Consider the following 20,213-nt stretch of genomic DNA (forward strand, 5'->3'; position numbering starts at 1 on the left):
AGTATTTATTAAAGTATAATGATCTGCTCAATAGTCAATGTTCAACATTATGTTTTAAGTCTAAAGTTGTTTTTGAGTGGACATTTATTCTCTCAAATGCTGTCTGTTTGGCTATAATTTCAAGTTTAGTGAGGAAGAGTCATGGTTCACATATACTGTACTAACAGGTGCAATACTTTACTGCTCGCACAAAGTGTAATTTGCGAGCACAAGAAATGCCATCCTACTGTATACACCAGTGTTTTTCAACCAAACTTCCTAGTTACCCTTGTGTTCCCAGGACATACCTACATCTACTACAATCTAGGTTCCTACGACTTGGTGCCCCAGCCATTGCCAAACCAATTGCGTCCATAGTCAACTCTATCCTGTCTGCAGGCCATAACCCTAAGACCTGGAAAACTGCAAGAGTTGTCCCAATCTTCAAAAGTGGGGACAAAAACACTGTCTCAAACTACAGGCCAATCTCACTTCTCCCAATTCTATCCAAAGTTATGGAAAAATGTGTCCACTCCCAATTAAGCGATTTCTACACCAAGACAAATTTCCCTAGCCAATTCCAGTCTGGGTTTCATCCCAAACACTCCACCGTAACTACCCTGCTAAAAGTTTGCAATGAAATCCAGTGTGGAATGCAACGGGGACAACTCACTGGTGCAGTATTCCTAGATTTTGCAAAGGCTTTTGACACAGTTGATCATGTTATCCTGCTTAACAAACTCCAGAGCTCTGGAATAGGGAAACATGCTTTAAACTGGTTTCAGTCCTACCTATCAGGAAGATCCCAACATGTGTCCATCTCAGGCTCTAACTCCAACCCCCTGGATATCACCTGTGGTGTCCCGCAAGGCTCTGTTCTGGGGCCCCTACTCTTCTCAGTGTTCATTAATGATCTTCCCACAGCTTGTAAGGAAGCCTCAATACACATGTATGCAGATGACACAATCCTATATGCACACAGCCATAGCCTCTCTGACCTTCAACACATACTCCAGTCTGACTTTTTGAGACTCGAAAACTGGATTTCCCAAAACAAACTGTTTTTAAACACTGACAAGACTGTAACAATGGTATTTGGGACCAAGACTAAATTTGTAAAGCTTCCAGTGACTGAGCTCCTGATTAGAACCAACGCTAACACCACCCTAACACCTGTCACTAGTTTTAAATACCTGGGCTTATGGTTTGACGCCCACTTAACATTCGGGATGCACATTGATACCCTGACAACCAAGACCTATGCCAAACTAGGGGTACTTTACAGGAACAAATCTTCCCTAAGTCTCCTGGTCAGAAAGCTTATTGCACAGCAGATGCTAATGCCAATTATTGACTATGGAGACATAGTATATGGCTCGGCTCCTCAAACCCACCTTAGCAAACTTGACACCCTCTACAATTCAATTTGTCATTTTGTTCTCCAATGCAACTACAACACACATCACTGCGAAATGCTCAAAGAACTAGATTGGTCATCACTAGAGTCTAGGCGCAAAGTTCACCTTTCCTGTCTCACCCTCAAATACTTTCTGGGCAAGCTACACAGCTACCTGAACAAGCTCCTCACCCCTACCACATGCAGCACCTATCACCTGAGATCAGACTCCAAAAGACTATTCATGGTCCCAAGGCTCAACAAAGTATCCGGACCTTCCTCCTTCCCCTTCCGTGCACCCCAAAACTGGAACAACCTACCAGAGACTCTCATATCCACCACCAGCTTAAGTTCTTTCAAATCTAAGGCTGTCTCACATTTTAATCTGGTCTGTAACTGTTTCATACGCTCATAATATATATTTTCTTTAACTGTGCACGCAATGTCTTGTATATAATGTATACCTTGTTCATTTATGTAACTGTACTTGTAACCATGTATTATTTGTTTTACTCTGTGCCCAGGACATACTTGAAAACGAGAGGCAACTCTCAATGTATTACTTCCTGGTAAAATATTTTATAAATAAATAAATAAATAAACATGGTTCCCTGCAATTTTCAGGCCATTTGAAAATTGTACCAAATAAAGAAGAATATACAATGCATCTGATCTCAGGCACTATTAGAGAGGATCGGAGTTCCTTACAATGCATCTGATGTCAGATGCGCTATTAGAGAGGGTTGGGGTTCCTTACAATGCATCTGATATCAGATGGGCTTTTAGAGAGGGTTGGGGTTCCTTACAATGCTTCTGACCTCAGACGCGCTATTAGAGAGGGTTGGGGTTCCTTACAATGCATCTGATATCAGACGCGCTATTAGAGAGGGTTGGGGTTCCTTACAATGCATCTGATATCAGACGCGCTATTAGAGAGGGTTGGGGTTCCTTACAATGCATCTGATATCAGACGTGCTATTAGAGAGGGTTGGGGTTCCACAGAATTTCACAATATTATTATAGTGTTCCTTAACCAAAACATTTTTGAACACCACTGGTATACATTATGGTTAAATTGCCTGCACGTGCAGCACTGTGCCTGAGAAATTTATCTTTGGCTCCTGGCTATAATGAGCTATTCTGTTGTAGTTTAAAAACATGATGAATAGAGGTTCAGGGGGGTAAATAAATACAATTATTTCACCTATATTCACTAAAGCATCCACTGACCAGCACAGTTTGCAAATTTAGAATAGTACAACTGGTGAGATGTAGTATGTTCCCATTTTTTCCCCCCAAGCAGTCATTTCCAATGAACACCTGGAATGTTAGAAAGGATTGGGCACTGAAAGAGTTAATCCCTCCAATACCAAAAGGGTTACCACATTTGGCACTGATGTTAATGCAAGATATCAAAGGTAGCCTTGGCACTGGTGCCTGTATCCTTTACCCCACATTAGCCTTATTACATACTGGCCCCTACAGACTACAGTATATATTGAGTAAGCACTCTCTAGTAAGTGGGGCCACTTGGGCGGTTTGTATATAAATGAGGCTTGATAGATTGGGTACAAAAGTAGTGAATTTACCAAGCACCCTTTGCACCCATTAATTGACCTGGCACGTAACATTATTTTAGGATGTTTTGTAGGGATGTGCGGACCTGATGAGATCCGCTTCACTGCTGTTTCAATGAAACTTTCCAAAAATACGTTGAAAATTTGTATCAAGCGTCACAATTTCAAATGTACAAAGTTCACAATTTCGCTATTCTAAAGTGGCGAAATAGAAGGCCACGGTTTTTTTTTTCATTTTATTATTTGAACACATTTTGAAAGCAATCACAATTTTTGCATGGAAGGAAACTTTTTCGCTGCATCCAAATAGGTGACGTTCGCAAAGTTCACTTAAGCGCGCTAAACGCTGGAACTCCTTACCCCGGACCATCAGACCCTTCCTCACCAGAGACCCACTCTTTAAAGAGGCCTACCCAGCACCATCATGACAAGCCAACGGTTAATACCACGGCTGAGTGGCTTTTTACTCCAACCTATCCTTGTATCATAACTCACGGTGCTATTACTTTTACATTTACAGTTTATTTCAGCGACTTTACAGACAGGGGGAAACAAACCAGCAAACCGCAGCATACATTCAGATTGCTCTGATCCTTTCAGCTGGAGAATGGATCGTGGCGCTCCGAAACTTTGCTGCGGTTTGCTATTTTATTTCCGGATGTCTGTAATGTCGCTGAAATAAACTGTAAATCTGTTGTACTTTTTGCAACCTTGGAGCTGTGCACTATCTATTTTTGTTACTATGCCCAGCTAGAGGCTTTCTAGGCAACTCTTTATCCTACGTGCACCACCTGCCTTTATATTTTTGGTGTTCCCATATCTCTCACTTCTCTAAATGTGTTGAGCTGGTCCGATCTTTTTCATTTGTATTACTTTTAGATTGTAAGCTTTTCTGAACAGGGACCTCATTACCCATTGTTTCATTATGTTTTGCGTTGTATATATTTTATGTTTTATTCTTTACCTCATCCCACATTGTACTGCGCTGCAGAATATGATTATATATATATATATATATATATATATATATATATATATATATATATATATATATATAATTTAGGTTATGGTGGGTGAAAAGGTGATTAAAAACCCTCCACCGTATAGCATATAAAAATATTACTTGTGAGCACATTCACATGTCTTAGACAGGTCTGCAACCCTGCTTTTCGCCATTATCACCTAGCATACAGTGTTCCACTGCAGCAAGGGATTCTGGGAAATGACATGCAAATGAGCACACCTTTTGTCTTAAAGCCATTATTACATGGCACCCTTAAGCCAATGCGCGCTGTTTTAAACACAGTTTTTAAACATAGCCTGGGATGAGATGCAAAGCCAGTGAACCCACTCACAGACAGACTGTTTCGACCATTTGTGTCTCATCAGTGTGAGGTTGATTGTACTTTATGGCTTTTAGTCACCTTTTTACCCACCATAACCTAAATAATGTGCGGTGAAGGGAAAATTCTTCCACACAAGAAGAGATGGCTGTGCACTGCAGACATGGACGTTGTTGCCAAAAAAGAAGCTGATACTGCCGAGTCACTAAAACGAGCACTTTATTGTAGTCACTGTGCCATAAACCAACAACAGGAACCTCATGGAGAACCTCTGATGCGTTTTGTGCTGAAAAGCACTTTGTCAAAGAGCTCTTTGCGAACCTTCCTGCCCTCACCATCCAGTACAGTGACCGAATAGCAACGCTTCTGGCTCCTCTTTGAGATATACTCAACCCTGTCCAAATAGATGTTCCTACCTACCTTCCATACGCTCATTAGGTAGGATACCTTCTCTTCATTGTAGTAGTATGTCACTGTGCATCGGGCAGCTAGGTAATCTAACACGCATCTCTGAGCCATTCCTCCCTATTGGCCTCTGCCTCTCTCATAAGGGGTTCAGGAACATAAGGGTAAGGTAATCGTGTGAATTCCTATAATGTTGGACCACTAATCAATCCGCAATGCTATTCTTAATTATGTTCTGCCGACAGGCTTGCCCTAGCAGTACCCAAAATAGTGGCTCTGTAGATAGGGTTTCCTTCTTCACCACTTCCAGGCCTGAAAGTGATATCATTCCTAGTCTGATGTCTCTACTATGATCCCTAAGGATCTCTGCTGTTTCTTCAGAGGTAAACTCTCCCTCTTCCTACCAGTGGTCCACTGTGCTACCTAGCATTAATAGAAATCTAGTCCTATTCATATGCGGCACATATCCTTGAAACATTGGATCCCACCATGGCACTACCTTCTTTACACTAGAGCTAGTCATTTCAATACATTCGTTCCGCATTGAACCCACAGTAGATGGTGGTCTGGAACAACCAGATTTACAGGATCCTTCTCGTGAAGACATAGTGTAATCTGACATCCCATCCCTAGGTACATCATCATTAAATCCCTCCCACACGCCATTGTCCAGGGTAGGTTTAGGTAATTAATCAGTGTCCTGGGTGACGCTTGGTGAGGCCTTAACATCAGAATCTCAGAATCGTGTCCCAATGTCTTAGGTGTCTGGCACCTACCTCGGCCCATCACCGCAAGTACCTTGTGGTGGTCAGGGTCGTTAGGTGGCTTACGATCTCTGGCCTTGCCGCGGGCACGGCACTGCTGCAAAAAGTGGTCAGCCTTGGCATTACTCACTGGAGCAGAGGTCACGACTTCCGTGTCTGCCCCGGCGGCTGAAGTCGGAATGACGACTTCTGGTTGCGCCGGACGGGTGGCAGCATAGACTGAAAAAGAATGAACGACCGGTACCTCAAAGATGGACGCCTCCGCGGGAACCAGCTGGGCCGTAGCACCCTCAGCGTTCAGTGGGGCTGTGGTCTTCGCAGGAACCTGTGGTTCAGATGTATCCTCAATGCTCTGCTGGGCTGATGTTGTCTCCTGGGCCTCCCGGCCGGGAGCAGGCACCTTCGACACCTTGCAAAGATCCTCTGGGGCCTTGGACATCTTCCACTCAGGTGGGGTCTCCTCCGATGATGTTACAGACGGTTGGCGAAACTTCCTCTCGCACCAGACGGCCGTTCTCATCACTCCGGGTATGATGTGTCGACACTCCAGCAGGAGTACCGCAATAGAGCCTCCAGCCTCGATCTCCTCCAGCACCGCGTCGGACAGGATGCCACGCTCATCTCCACAAATACAGGTAATGGTTTTTCAGGTGGCACATTAGCAGGAACGGACCTTGGGGTCATCAGCATGGAACCGGTGGTAGCTCGCAAGTAATGAGCCCACGCTTGCTCCGATAAGGGTGGAGAAAATGTTCCATTCTCCCCGAGCATCTCAACGGGTATCTCGCACGCATAGTCACAAATTGGGTTAGAATTGGGACCGCGCCGTTCATCCTCAGCAGCCGCTTCTAGGGAACTCGCTCCCAATTCATCAACCCAGGCGACATAGTTCCGGCAGTAGCCCTTATCCAGGCAACGCCGGTCAGCATGGCACATGTCATAAAGAGCCAACAGGCAGCCCTGCTCTTCTCTAGGAGAGGCATTCTCCATGGACTTCTGCAGGTCACAAATCAAATCATAGAAGGTCCGCACGTCCTTCTGGGTAGGCGCGGGTGGTGGCGGCAGTACTGGCTGAAGATGAGGTGTTCCACACCTCTTGTAGCGAGATTTGACTGTCAGTTCTCCGCCAGGGTAATCACAGCGTGAGCATACACATTGCAGAAAGTCCTCCCTGTTAATCTGCACTAACAGTGTTCCTCCTGGTAGTGTATACTGTGTAGCGGCTTTCTCAGCCATCATATCACTAGTACAGGGAGCAGTCTCGAGTAGGTCTTGCTCCGTTGATTCACCATGTGCATCTGAGGTATGAGGAGTATCCGCCTACGCCCCTAGTGGTGCCACAGCAATAAGTTCAGTGCCTCCTCCCACTGGTGGATCCAGGAGTCGAGGCACTAAAAGATGGGCGTGGCTCAAGCTTTCGCGCCAAGCACAAATCTTGCAAAGAAAAGCTTGCATCTTGCAAAGCTTACCACGCGGTTCTCCCGTTTTCACGGAAACTACTATTGTATTGCTGCAGCTCCTTTAACGGAGGTTCTGACCCTCAAATTTCAAGAGCTCCCCCACCCCCTGGGATGCTACCTGTACATGCCGTTGAGCACGTTTTGGTGGATAGTCGTATTGTAGTCCCCTTCAGGCGGTTCCGGTCCCTTGAGACCCAAGGAACCCCAGGTACCCTACACATAATCCTTCTAGTTATCGACCTGATACAGTGGTTATCAAGCACCTCTTTGCCTGGCATGGAGTTTGGATATTCATGTGATAGTTTCCCCTTCACGGGATTTTGTCCCTGCCCTGCACATGCGCAACCTCCGGCCGGACCAATTCTGCGCTGGCGCCAACCTAACATGGCGGCTCCCTCTTGCGCAGAACCTCCGTTATCGGAGCGTTCCCTAGGTGCACCTCCCCCACCCCCACAACCAATTGGGGGGAAAACGGGGTCCCGGCTACATCCTCCCCCCTGTGGATTCCAACATCCCCGCTTGGACAATACCTTTGAACTGGTACAACATTATATAATGAAAAATTGCATAACACACTTGTACATTTTGCTAAACATCACAATTACTGATTGCACGTGGCTGCGGGCCCACTGCTGAGCCTCATAGTGGGGTGCCCCAAACTAATCGTAGGCCATCCTCATGGGAGGTTGCCCGTTCCGTTGGCTTCGCCTTAATGATTGTTCGGTCACTCCCTTGGGGAAGTGACTATTTTGGTCTAGAATCTCGAGTTCTTCCCTTGAGGGGGTTACAGTCTCTAAATTATCCCGACTTGGTGCAAAACACGGGCTTAGTGGGTCCAGTGACAAATTTTCCGGAGCCACCCCCTGGGGTGAATGCTCCCCGCGCCCTTTACCCGTAGCTCCGTTGGGAGGTACGCTCTGTTGAGGGCCCCTTTGAGAGGTTCCCTCTTGTGGATCTTCCTGAAATGTTGAGTTCCCTGGCATGTCGTCTTCCAATGTCCCTTCCCCATCCAACGAGGATGCAGGCCACTCCAAATCCCCCTCTTCCACTCGGGGAATAGGGAGCAAATGATTCCGGTGCCATGTCTTCAACCGACCCTCCGAGTCCTTGATGCGGTAGACCGGAAGGCCAGGCATTTGTGAGGCTACCTCGTACACTCCCTCCCTCCATCGGTCAGCCAATTTATGTTTTCCCGGCACTCCCAGGTTACGGAGGAGTACGGCGTCACCGGGTTTAATGTCTCTGTGTTTAATTTTGTGATCGTACCGCCGTTTATTCCCGGCATTCAGTTTTTCCGTAGATTTCTCAGCTTGTACGTAGGCCCGCTGCAGATTCTCTTGCAATCGCTGTACATATCGGAAATGAGTAGTGTTCTGTACCCCATCGGTAGAGACTCTCAATCGTATATCCACCGGCAGTCGTGCTTCTCGTCCAAACATGAGGAAGTACGGAGAGAATCCCGTGGAGTCAAGTCGCGTGCAATTGTAGGCATGCACTAGCGTTTCCACGTGTCGACTCCATTCAGTCTTTTCCACCCCCGTTAAGGTGCCTAGCATGTCCAATAACGTGCGGTTGAACCGTTCCAGCAATACATCCCCTTCGGGGTGGTAGGGGGTAGTTCGAGACTTAGCGATGTGCAAGATTTTCAGCAGTTCTTTTATTAAGTTGCTTTCAAAGTCTCTTCCATGATCAGAATGAAGTCGTTGAGGGAGCCCGTAATGCATAAAGTACTTTTCCCAGAGCACCTTGGCCACCGTAATGGCTTTCTGATCTTTGGTCAGGAAGGCCTGGGCGTAGCGAGTATATTGATCCGTGATGACCAGCACATTGCCTATGCCGCGGCTGTCAGGTTCAATGCATAGGAAGTCCATACACACTAAGTCCATAGGCCCTGTGCTTTTTAAGTGGCCCATTGGGGCGGCCCTGGTGGGCAATGTCTTTCGCTGAATACACCGCACACACCGTCGACAGTGATGCTCTACTGCTTCTCTCATTTTGGGCCAGAAAAATCGATCTCTCACAGTCTTGTCAACTCCCAAATGACCATGTTCATCATGTAGAGCCCGCAGTACCAAGTATTGTAGTCTTTTGGGTAGTACTAGTTGTCTCCTATTTGGGTGGTTATGATACTCTACCACTCTGTACATCAGATTGTCTCTTAGTTTGAACTTGTCGGCTTCCCGCATTAGTATACCTCTTACATCCCCCAGAGCTTGTCTGAGGAGGGCTGGTCGATTTTGCCGGATAGCATAGCGAATGGCCCCTGCGACCGGGTCTTGCTCTTTGTAGCGTACCATATCTTTCCATGCTATGATCTTGTCTGGAGTAACGTGCATGCCACTGGGATCCCGATAAGCCTCCGGTATAGCGTTGGATGTGCACCCTAGAGTCAGCCACCCTTAATTCGGAGAATGCCACATGATCATTGACTATAGCAGCGGTACCACATAGCGCTCTTAGTCCGGGTCCCGGGATTTCTTCCCATTGGTCTTCATCGGGGGTAGTGGCCAGCCCTGGTCGCCTAGACAGGGCGACAGCTCCAATGTTTAAGGGCCCGGGCTTATATTTCAGGGTGAAATTGTAATTGAACAGGGCAGCCAACCAGCGATGGCCGGCCGCGTCGAGTTTGGCTGAGGTCATAATATAGGTAAGTGGATTGTTGTCGGTCCGCACCTCGAACGACACACCATACAAATAATCACGAAGGTTGTCGACAATGGCCCACTTGAGGGCCAAGAATTCCAGTTTGTGCAAGGGGTAGTTCTGTTCACTGACAGTAAGGCTGCGTCTGATATAAGCTACTGGTCGTAGTCCCTCTGGATATTTTTGATGTAACACCGCCCCTAGCCCATGCAGACTAGCATCCAAGTGTAAGATATATGGTTGTTCGGGATTTGCATAGGCCAACACGGGAGCCGCGGTTAAACTCTGTTTTAGGTCCTGGAAGGTTTCTTCACACTCTGTTGTCCATTTGTCCCCGAAGGGTTGTCGGGCAGGCGTAGCCTTCCTGCCGGTGTCTTCCGGATATATCTTGAGGAGGCCGTTGAGGGCTTTGGCCCATCGGGAGTACCCCTCCACAAACCAGCGATAATATTCGCAGAACCCCAGGAACGATCGTAAGTCCCCTACATTGTCAGGTCGGGGCCAGTTGACGACGGCTTCTATTTTGGCTGGGTCCGTAGCGATTCCCTCAGCGGACACTATGTGTCCCATGTAAGTCACCGATGTTCGGCAGAAACGGCATTTATCTAAAGAGAGCTTAAGTCCTTCTTGCACTAATCGGTCAAGTACCTTCAGGAGTCGAGCCTCATGTTCCTCCAAGGTCTTCCCGAAGACTATGATGTCATCCAAGTACACAAGACATTCTCGGGGGTTCAGATCCCCTAAAGTCTTCTCCATTAGCCGCTGGAAGGTGGCGGGGGCACCACATATGCCTTGGGGCATACGGGTGAATTGGTAGAACCCCAAGGGGCAAATGAACGCCGTTTTCTCTTGGTCCTCATGACTCATAGGCAACTGATAGTACCCGGACCGTAGGTCCAACACACTGAACCATTTGCTTCCATGTAGAGCATCCAGGATTTCTTCTATGCGGGGAAGATTGTACTGGTCCGGTACGGTTCGATTGTTGAGGGTCCGGTAGTCTACACATAACCTCACCGTCCCATTCTTCTTTCGCACTACCACGATGGGCGAGGCGTAAGGGCTTCGTGACTCTGTAACGATTCCGGCTTCTTCCATCTCATGGAGGGCCGCGCGTACATCTTCCACGTCCTTGGGGGCGAGCCAGCGGGAACGTTCCCTGAAGGGCTTGATATCAGTCATCCGAATGGTGTGTTGGACGTGTCGGCTACACTCCACATCCATCTCTCCGGTAGAGAATACTGGTTGTCTCTCCTCCAGCTGTACTCGCAGCCGCTCCTTCCAGGTATCCGACAGTCCTGACGAGCCGAAGTCGAAGTCTAGCGGCGCTCCGTGATCTTCCACTCGGGCGGCTTTTACTTGTACGCCTCATTCACCGAGCTGACGGGGTAAATCCTCCCTATCCTTTGTCCCGCGTCGATGGCCATGGGGAAGGGCGAAAATTTTTGGACCATCACATAAATTCGACGGGGAATGGCGGTCGGCCAATCCCGAAACTCCGGTATTAGCCGATATCCTCGGCGGACATCTTCTTCGGGCGTGCTTTCGAGAGAAAAGAACTACTCCTCGCCTACTTGTTCCGCATATGCACACCAGGTGGGTACCCTCTGCGTTTCACCCGGTAAGAGCCGGGTCAGCCCTGCCCGGCCGCAGAACAGCAGTCCGTGGTCCTCCGCGGGGGCCCGGAGGGGAATCCAGGTCCACCTGGACCAGTTGTAGCTGAAGGCTGGACATGGGCAGTTCGTTAGTTTCGTGTAGATAGGCCCGGATGATGGCTTGTACAATGTCAGCATTCGTCCCCAGGATGATTGGATACTTAGATGTCTCTTTGGGTTCCGGACACACCAAGGCGTCCACCTTCATGGGATGCGACTTCCCAGCGTTGAGCTGTTGTATCTCCAAGTCCACGATCACTATGCCATCAATAGGGTAGTTGTCATTGCTCAGCCCTCTTACTTTAATATGCCCGGCCAATTTCAGAGGACGCTTCTGGAGGTGTCGATCGTAGAATCCTCGATATATGATGGTTACTTGGGATCCTGTATCCAGCAGGGCAGAGGAGTAGATACCGTCTACTAGTACTCGGATCAGCGCTACTGGCCCCAGGCGGTTTCTCTCCTCTTCGGGTTCGCCGCCACTTTGGGTGGAAACAGGGGCTTCGGGGCTGGTCGCGTATACACCACATATCATGGCCTGAGGCGTGAACTTCTTGGGTGACGGGCTCCGGTGGCGAGAGTCCCCCATCCGACAATCGTAGGAGATGTGTCCCTTTTTCCCGCATTTATAGCAGGACATATCTCGGGAGGTGGTACGGCGGTCATACGGAGGCGAGGTTCGGCCAGTGTATTTCGGTCTCTCCGGGCCTGGTTTATCTGGCGGTTCTTCCTTCTTTTCAGCACCCCCTTTGGGTTTAGGGTTGCTGGCTGCTTTAAACTTTTGTGGGGAGTGAAGCATGAGATGTGAGTGAGATTATCGCGAATCATGTTTGCAATAGGGTGAGTAGGACTGGACCCCCGTAGATATTGTTTGCAGAGGTATTCATCCATCTGGGATGCGGCCAAGTATTTATGATGCAGGAGGGGACCAAGGGAGATTTGCACGCGGTGGATATAAGCAGACAAATCTTCTCCCTCCTTTTGATTGATGGCGTAGTACTTAGCCCACAAGGCCCCATCATCCTCGGTCGCACTATAGGCCTCGACTAGAAACTCAATCATCATACGAGCTGTCAGATCGGGGTACTGCTCTCGGTGGTACTGCTCTCGGGTACTGATCAAAGTGGACGCCGGGGGTCTCAAGCACTCCATGAGCCGCTGGCGTTTCACTACATCTGTACAAGACCATTCTTCCATTACTCCCCTAGTATGCTCATTCCAAGGGTCTATCCCATCCTCTCCCATGGGCACAGGTAGATTCCCCGAGAAGGCCTTTAATTTCCGGTAGCTTTGGGAATGCGTGGCCAGGGTAAGCGCTTCTACGAACGGCGGTAAGCTGGATGGAGTGGTTAACTGGTCTATCTTATCATTGAGTTTCTGCAGCATGTCACTACGTACCCCCTCTTCTTCTGAGGCGCTAGACCCGGGGTAGCTACATTCTGAAGGACAGCTACCCGCCTCGGTCGCGGGGTAGTGAGCAAAGGGGAGCGTCGGGTCGTCGTCACCAAGTTCCCCTATAGGGGGGTCCGAAGGGGATAGTACAAAGGGCAGCCGGACGGAGAGTTTGGAAGTGGCAGATATTGAGGGGCGGCAGGCTCAAGGACTACTAGATCTCGCCGACAATCTACGAGCAAGATGTTCCACTTAGCATCTTGATCTATGAGTACGTCTACCAGGCGGGCTTTGGCAAAACCCAGTAGTTGTCGTAAGGCCGTTTGCAATGTCTCTAAGGTTAAAGCCATGGGTACTCGGGTCACCGCCACTGCGCGGCGGGTGGGCGTGCGCATTTGTCGTGCCCAGTCGCGTATTTCTTGACGCGAAGGAAGGGCCATGGCGATATATTTTTTCGGGGGGCACCCCAGGTCTAAGATCTCAGCAGCGCCTCCAAATGTAGCCCTGCTTCCTATCGAACACAGACCACTACCATGTGCTATATAACCTGTAGGCTCACAGGGCCTAAGCCTCTGCCACAGAGAGCCTGGGGTGCTCACAATACTTATGCCTTGGTGCAGCGCCTCCACCTGCGATAGCTTCCGCCCTAGGGGAAGTGGGTCTTCGCAGGAACTTATGACAATGAACACACACACGCACAGCAATACCGTAACCAATATGTTTTACTTATAGCAACCAGCAACGTAATCACAGGTGCCCCTCTCTAGAGGAGACACTACTACCAGCGTCCTTGAATGCTCACTCCCCCTCTCCCTCCACCGGGTGATCCCACCCCATGTCCAGCTCCCTCTTGGAGTACGTTCCCCACCCCCCCTTTCAAGTGAGTCAGTGGGTGTATAAGTGTGTGACTGCGCAGCCACCGTGTCCCGTAGTGAGAATGGTACCGTTGGTGCACTTGACGTTTTACCTGCCGGGCACTCCTGTACCCGATTCTGCAACTATCTTCACAAAGGATCCGGCAAGGGTGTAGATGACGTCACCCGTAGGTGTCCGGGGCGATCTCACCCAGACACGCTGCGACTTAGTAGCGGGGCCTGGTCCCAGGCCTCCCGCGGATTAAGAACTGTCCTGGTATGACTCGTAGCACAGTAAGGGGATCCGGAACCTGACTATGGCCAGTCCCTAGCTCCGCTGCATGCTACTGGGGCTCAGGGTCTAACTGGGCCTGGGGCATGCGGCCTAGGTAGGGGCGGCAGCCTCCCTACACCGGAGCTCCTTCTCCTTCCTCCGACAGCTAGCTCTGAACACTCGTGCGCCCCTCCACTTCCTTTTCCTCCCTCCTCTTGTACCTGATTGGTTCTGGCGTGTCACGAGGGAAACGCGGGGGCTGCTGGGACCCTTAGTCCCCTAACTCCCCTCCTCCCCTCGCTCTCCTCCTTCGCGGGCTTTTGTCCCTGCCCTGCGCATGCGCAACCTCCGGCCGGACCAATTCTGCGCTGACGCCAACCTAACATGGCGGCTCCCTCTTGCGCGGCACCTCTGTTATCGGAGCGTTCCCTAGGTGCACCTCCCCCACCCCCACAACCAATTGGGGGGAAAACGGGGTCCCGGCTACATCTATATATAAATATATCCCTTTTTCCCCCTAAACAAGAAGGCTACCGGTGCTGTCATTACCTGTTGGCTCACAGAGGGCCTAAGCCTGCACCACGGGGAGCCTGAGGTGATATAATAACAGTCTCGGTGCAGCGCCTCCACCTGCAAGGGATCCCAACGTAGTGGGAGGAGCCCCTCACAGGAACCAATAATCACACACCATATGGAATAACAGCTTTCACTAACAACACTTATAGCAGATATATCATAACTGTTAATAATGAACGCTAATAAAGGTACAGCTACCCTCCAAGCCTCGCACGGCCGTAACCCCCCACCGTGTTCCCAACACCGTGTCCTGAGAGTCACACACCCACGCCAATGTGTGAGACAGCGCTGCCCACTAGAATAGGTGTAAGGTTGGTGCACTTGGTGTAGTTAGGTACCTGCCGGGTGCTCCAGCACCCGACCGCGCCGACAACAGGATGGATGGGATCCACTGATCCAGCGATGAAGTCGTCCGCGATGAGTCCGCCTCCACGTAGGGTGGTATTCAGTTGGAGTGTCCCACCATGAAGATAGTCTCTTGCTGTAGGTGTCTGGTCCCAGACCACCTGTAATCAGGATGCAGCCGCGTCCTGACTGTGTCCCTCACTTTCAATTCTACAGGGGCAGTGTCCCTGTCTATGGGCCTGTCCCTGCAGCAACCACAAGCTAGACAGGGGAGTCGGGGCCTAGCTGGGGCCTAAGGGGGTATTTGGCCTAGTGCAGGAGTCACAGATCCCTTCACACATACACCCTACCCTGATGGCGTCCCAGCTCTGACTGACATGGTCCCAGGCACGCGGAAAGTATCAATCTCCCCTTGCAGGGGAAGCTGCAGCCCTATTGGCTCTCGTGACCTATCCCCCGAGGCTCATGGGATATGTAGTCCCAGCTCGGAGTCTCTTCCTATTGGCCGCTACTCGCGCGCATAGACAGCGCATGCGCAACTCTGTAATGGCCACCGGCTATGTCTTAACATGGCGACACCCTGTATTGCGCTAGCTGCGGGTCTCTGGCGATGCGCTCGCCTCCCTAGCAACCTCCCTATGCACGCAACCATCCCCACAGCCACCGGAGGGTAAGAACAGGGGGGGGGGGAATGCGGAGGACTCGGTTATATATATATACAGGCATACCCCGCATTAACGTACGCAATGGGACCGGAGCATGTATGTAAAGCGAAAATGTACTTAAAGTGAAGCACTACCTTTTTTCCACTTATCGATGCATGTACTGTACTGCAATCGTCATATACGTGCTGAACTGATGTAAATAACGCATTTGTAACAGGCTCTATAGTCTCCCCGCTTGCGCACAGCTTCGGTACAGGTAGGGAGCCGGTATTGCTGTTCAGGACGTGCGGACAGGCGCATGCGTGAGCTGCCATTTGCCTATATATCCTTACTCGTGAGTGTACTTAAAGTGAGTGTCCTTAAACCGGGGTATGCCATATATATATCTAAACAGTTTATACTGTGGGCTCTCCATTCATTTTTATTCACACTGATACACATACACACTCTTTCTTCACTTGCTTTCAGTTACCCTTTGACACCTTCAGCCATAAATCTCATCCACACGAGGGAAGGACCAGCACAGATAACATTCCAAGAGACACTGTTTTTAAGTAATCCTTGCTTCATTCATTGTAACATCGCCGGAATAAGAGATCAGTGTATCTCGAAAGCTCGCACAAATAAAAGCATTTCGTTAGCCACAGAACGGTATCATCTATTTATTTTTTGATTATTGAAGCTCGGCTAACATGGTACTGATACCTCTACATGTATATATATATATATATATATATATATATATATATATATATATATATATATATATATATATATATATATATATATATATATATATATATAATATATATATATATATATATATATATAATTTGCTGAGGCTATGCAAGTTCGCAAAGTTCACTTAAGCGCGCTAAAAGTTTACACATTTCTTGTTGTTTTCTAAATCATCTACACAGCACCATCTAGTGGGGAGTTTGGGATTTTTCTTTGCACTCAAATATATGTTATCCCAGAGACCGAAACCACTGGGCTGGGTCCCCTGAGCTCGGTAAAATCAGAATAAATAAGAGGACGTTATTTACCGTTTAGCAAAGGCGATTATTTACCCTGAGCTAACACCTTATCCATGAAGGTAATCATAAACAAAAACAACAGCTGTAACAAAGCATTTACACATATGTAACGGTGTTTCCTTCTGGGCCCTTCTGATCCTGACCCCATATGTGAGAAACTATCCCAATTACATGGCTGTGTAGTGTGGTGCACCTGCTGGTAACAGGACTCCTGAGTCTCCCGCTTGATGTTGTGGGGATATCACCATGACAGGCGTCTGAGGTAGTGTGCTGAGTCCTACTCACATTTGGTACAGCGCCTCCACCCCATCAGGATCCCTACGGTAGCAGGGAGGAGTTTCTGACGGGGAACTCCTAGGTGCACCTTCTCCCTGAGTAACTCCACTCACAGGCAAGAAGGGTCTTTCCATGGGCATCTTTAGTGGCATATCTTTTGGCAGACTGCCCATCACAGCGGCCGACACTTAGCCGCACATCTTGCAGAGGCTCTCCAGGCAGAAGGTTCCTCCTGTCTCTTTAATTGAGTTGTTCTTCCACCTCTCCCCTAAGGGAGAACTCCAGCTGTGAGTCCTGGACACAGTGTGTACTCAGCTTGTCACTTGCCACTCTGACAGACAGACTTGAACTGCTGCAGACCTTGAACTCCAGAGATCAACCACTCTCTGAACTGACACTTGACACACTAACTTTAGGAAGTGTTGTGCAATATATAGGCTCCAGAAAGACCCACCTCTGGGTCACTAACAGTGGACACAAAACATGCTGTCACTTCCTTTGCTACATATGACACACCACGGGGGTTTGAGGGCAAACCTCCATGATCACTACTGGCAACCCTGCCTTCTTACCAGGATTACTGCCAGCATGAGAGAGATATGTACACCAATTTTACATATGGCTACAATCTCCCCCTGGTGGAAGCCAACGACCCCGCTTGGACCTAAATTTGCGGAACCTTCCTTCAGGTAGCACTACAACACATAAACAATACACATTAGAACACATTATTACAGAACGCAGTAATGAACATGAACATAATCACATAGACCAGATGGCCACAGCAGTACATCTGAACCACTCCATAGGAGAATTTACTTAGTAGTAATGCCTAGGAAAAAACAGAGAGAGGTAGAACCCCAAGGAGAGCACTCTACCAATGTGTAGCCAAAATGTATCAGAACCTAGTAAGGTGGGTGAGTAATGAATTAATTAAAACCAGAAACTTTAATTGAGTCTTAACTCTAAATATAAAATAATATGGGGAACACTATAGGTCAAGTAAAATACTAATGATAGCCAGTGTACAGTGAATTAATATTAAAAATGAGCAAAGCAGACCACAATAATCTCTGTACTGTAAACCCAGAGTCTGGGATATGGCTGCACGATAACACTAGTGGTGTAGAGTAGATCCAAAGGATGGTTATAGGTCAAAACAGGTAACGGTAAGTGTCTAGTTTGTACTATGTCGTATGGCATAAATCAGCATGTCGATATCAACGCTGACTGTAGCAGTATACAGGTATAGCTGGTTACTTGTACAGGTTAGTGGTATTGTACCTATATCAGTAACACAGCACACAGAGTCAGTTATCTGTGTAAATAATGCCAAAAGCCGTGCCTGTTGGTGGTGGATCTCTATGTACAAAAGCCACTTGATGTTAGTATGGTGCGTGAGTATTGTACACACAAGTTAGTGGTATTGTACCTATATCGCTAGCACAGCCCACAGAGTCAGTTATCTGTGTAAACAATGCCAAAAAGCCGTGCCTGTTTATGGTGGTTCTCTGTAAGTATAAGCCACCTGGTGTTAGTGCGGTGCGTGAGTGTTGTACACACACATACACGTAGCAGTATACAGGTATAGCTGGTTACTTGTACAGGTTGGTGGTATTGTACCTATATCAGTAACACAGCACACAGAGTCAGTTTATCTGTGTAATTAATGCCAAAAGCCATGCCTGTTGGTGGTGGATCTCTATGTACAAAAACCACTGATGTTAGTATGGTGCGTGAGTATTGTACACACAAGTTAGTGGTATTGTGCCTATATCGGTAACACAGCCCACAGAGTCAGTTATCTGTGTAAACAATGCCAATACCCCTGATAGTAGCACCTCCACATAGCCACATCCAGCAAGCAGTAGCGAGGGTATTCCTTCCCCCTCCACTTCCCCTTTTCCCCTCCTTGTGTTTGGTTTAGTAATGCCTAGGGTCAGGTTTCTTCACCTCCCTCCCATTAGCATCCTGCACTGTAATACTATAACATCTGGGCTGCCCATTCTCTGGCCTGTACTCCATTTTATGCATGTAAATGTTGCGCCCAACACTCCATACCCTCATGAGATAGCAGATTCTTTCCTCTGTCTTATGTGCTACATGATCGGATTTAGACATGATATAATCCTCAATAGTCTCCCTCAGCCATGCGTCCCTGTTATCCTCTATCTCCTGCATGAGAGGTTCAGGTACATATGGATATTCCAGACCATGGGACTGTTTGTATCTTGCAACTATGGCCCTCTCAGCCCTGCTGATTCGTATTAACTTTTTATTGCCTGCATTACCTGGCAGTTCCCAGGACAATGGTTCTTCAGGAGCAACTAAATCATATAAAATAGAGGACCCCTGTGGAGTAACAATGCCGCTTTGAATGTCATACCATCGCTTCCTCAACTCTTCCAGGCGTTCCTCCTCGGAGTACTCACCTATATCCCACCAATGATCAACTATATCGCCTCGTATCAGTATGAACCGCATATGATCCGACCAGGCCTCATACCCCTCAAACATAGGAGCCCACCATCTGGTTTCCCTCTCTAAAGCCTGCTCTCTCACTGATACCGTTATCTCACTTTCCTCCGGTTCTTCCCCAGAAGAAACTCCTGATGTCCCTGTGGACCCAGAACCCGACCCAATACGTTTAGGCCTACCCCTAACATTTGCATTATAATCTATAGAACTCGTTCTCGAAGACATCCCCGACGCAATCATTTCTCTCCCCCATCTTTCATCGGAAGTAAAACATTCCCCCCAGTCCATAGCTGACCCAGTCCGTTCCTCAGAGGTGTCCCGGGACTCCCCAGACCACCGTTGGCTAGATAGGGACCCGGATGACGAGGGGCAGGGGTTTCAGCTATGGCCGGGGGCAGGGCAAAAAGGGACGTGGGCTGGCGATGCGGTACTACTATCCGCAGTTTGGCAATACCTCAGCCGGTGCCAGCGCTGAGCAGGTCAGGCTCACCCTTCTCTCGATTCCCCGGATTCCTCATGGCTGGTCGACTCTTGCTCCATTCCTCTTATGACAGCCTGGTACGCCGGAAGTGACGTCATCTATCTCGCGGCACGTCGCCATCTTGGGTGGGGTTCCCCACCGGAACTTCCTCTTCCAGTATGACATCCGGCGCCGGACGCGATGGTTCGTTCCACTGCTCCGCTGAGGCCTGGACTAGGCCTTCCTTCTCCACCGCCTTCATCGGAGCCTGAGGGAGGGAAGAGGGTTTCTCACCACTCCGCGGCTTCCGATGAGGTCCTCCTCTCTCACGATGGTGAGTCGCCACGGCCATGGGACTCATCCGCTCCGGTCGCATCAGCGCAGGTGCTCGCGAACTCTCGGGACACGGCTCCTCCGCATCACAGGTAAGTGCTGGCTCTTTTTCAGCACCGCTGTAGTGGCCCACCGGTAGGCGCATCACCACCAATGTCGGGCTTGCTTGCTCCTCGTCCAACGATGCAGACTCCGACGCTGGTAGTGGTACTTCCGCAGGGGACCGACAGCGAGGTTCCGGGTTCTCGCTGCGGTTGCAGGCCTGTGGCAGGACGGCCTGTAACCGAGGTCAGGGAACAGT

The 20,213-nt window shown here is 48.9% G+C and overlaps 1 protein-coding gene across 2 annotated transcripts in view; it reads right to left on the reverse strand.

Moving 5' to 3' along the window:
• MYRFL (myelin regulatory factor like) overlaps window positions 1-20,213 on the reverse strand; it is a 180,813-nt gene that overhangs the window by 114,994 nt on the left and 45,606 nt on the right. The gene's annotated exons all lie outside the window — the stretch shown is intronic.

The sequence above is a fragment of the Ascaphus truei genome, chromosome 5 (genome assembly GCF_040206685.1).
Source record: "Ascaphus truei isolate aAscTru1 chromosome 5, aAscTru1.hap1, whole genome shotgun sequence".
Taxonomy (NCBI): Eukaryota; Metazoa; Chordata; class Amphibia; order Anura; family Ascaphidae; genus Ascaphus; species Ascaphus truei.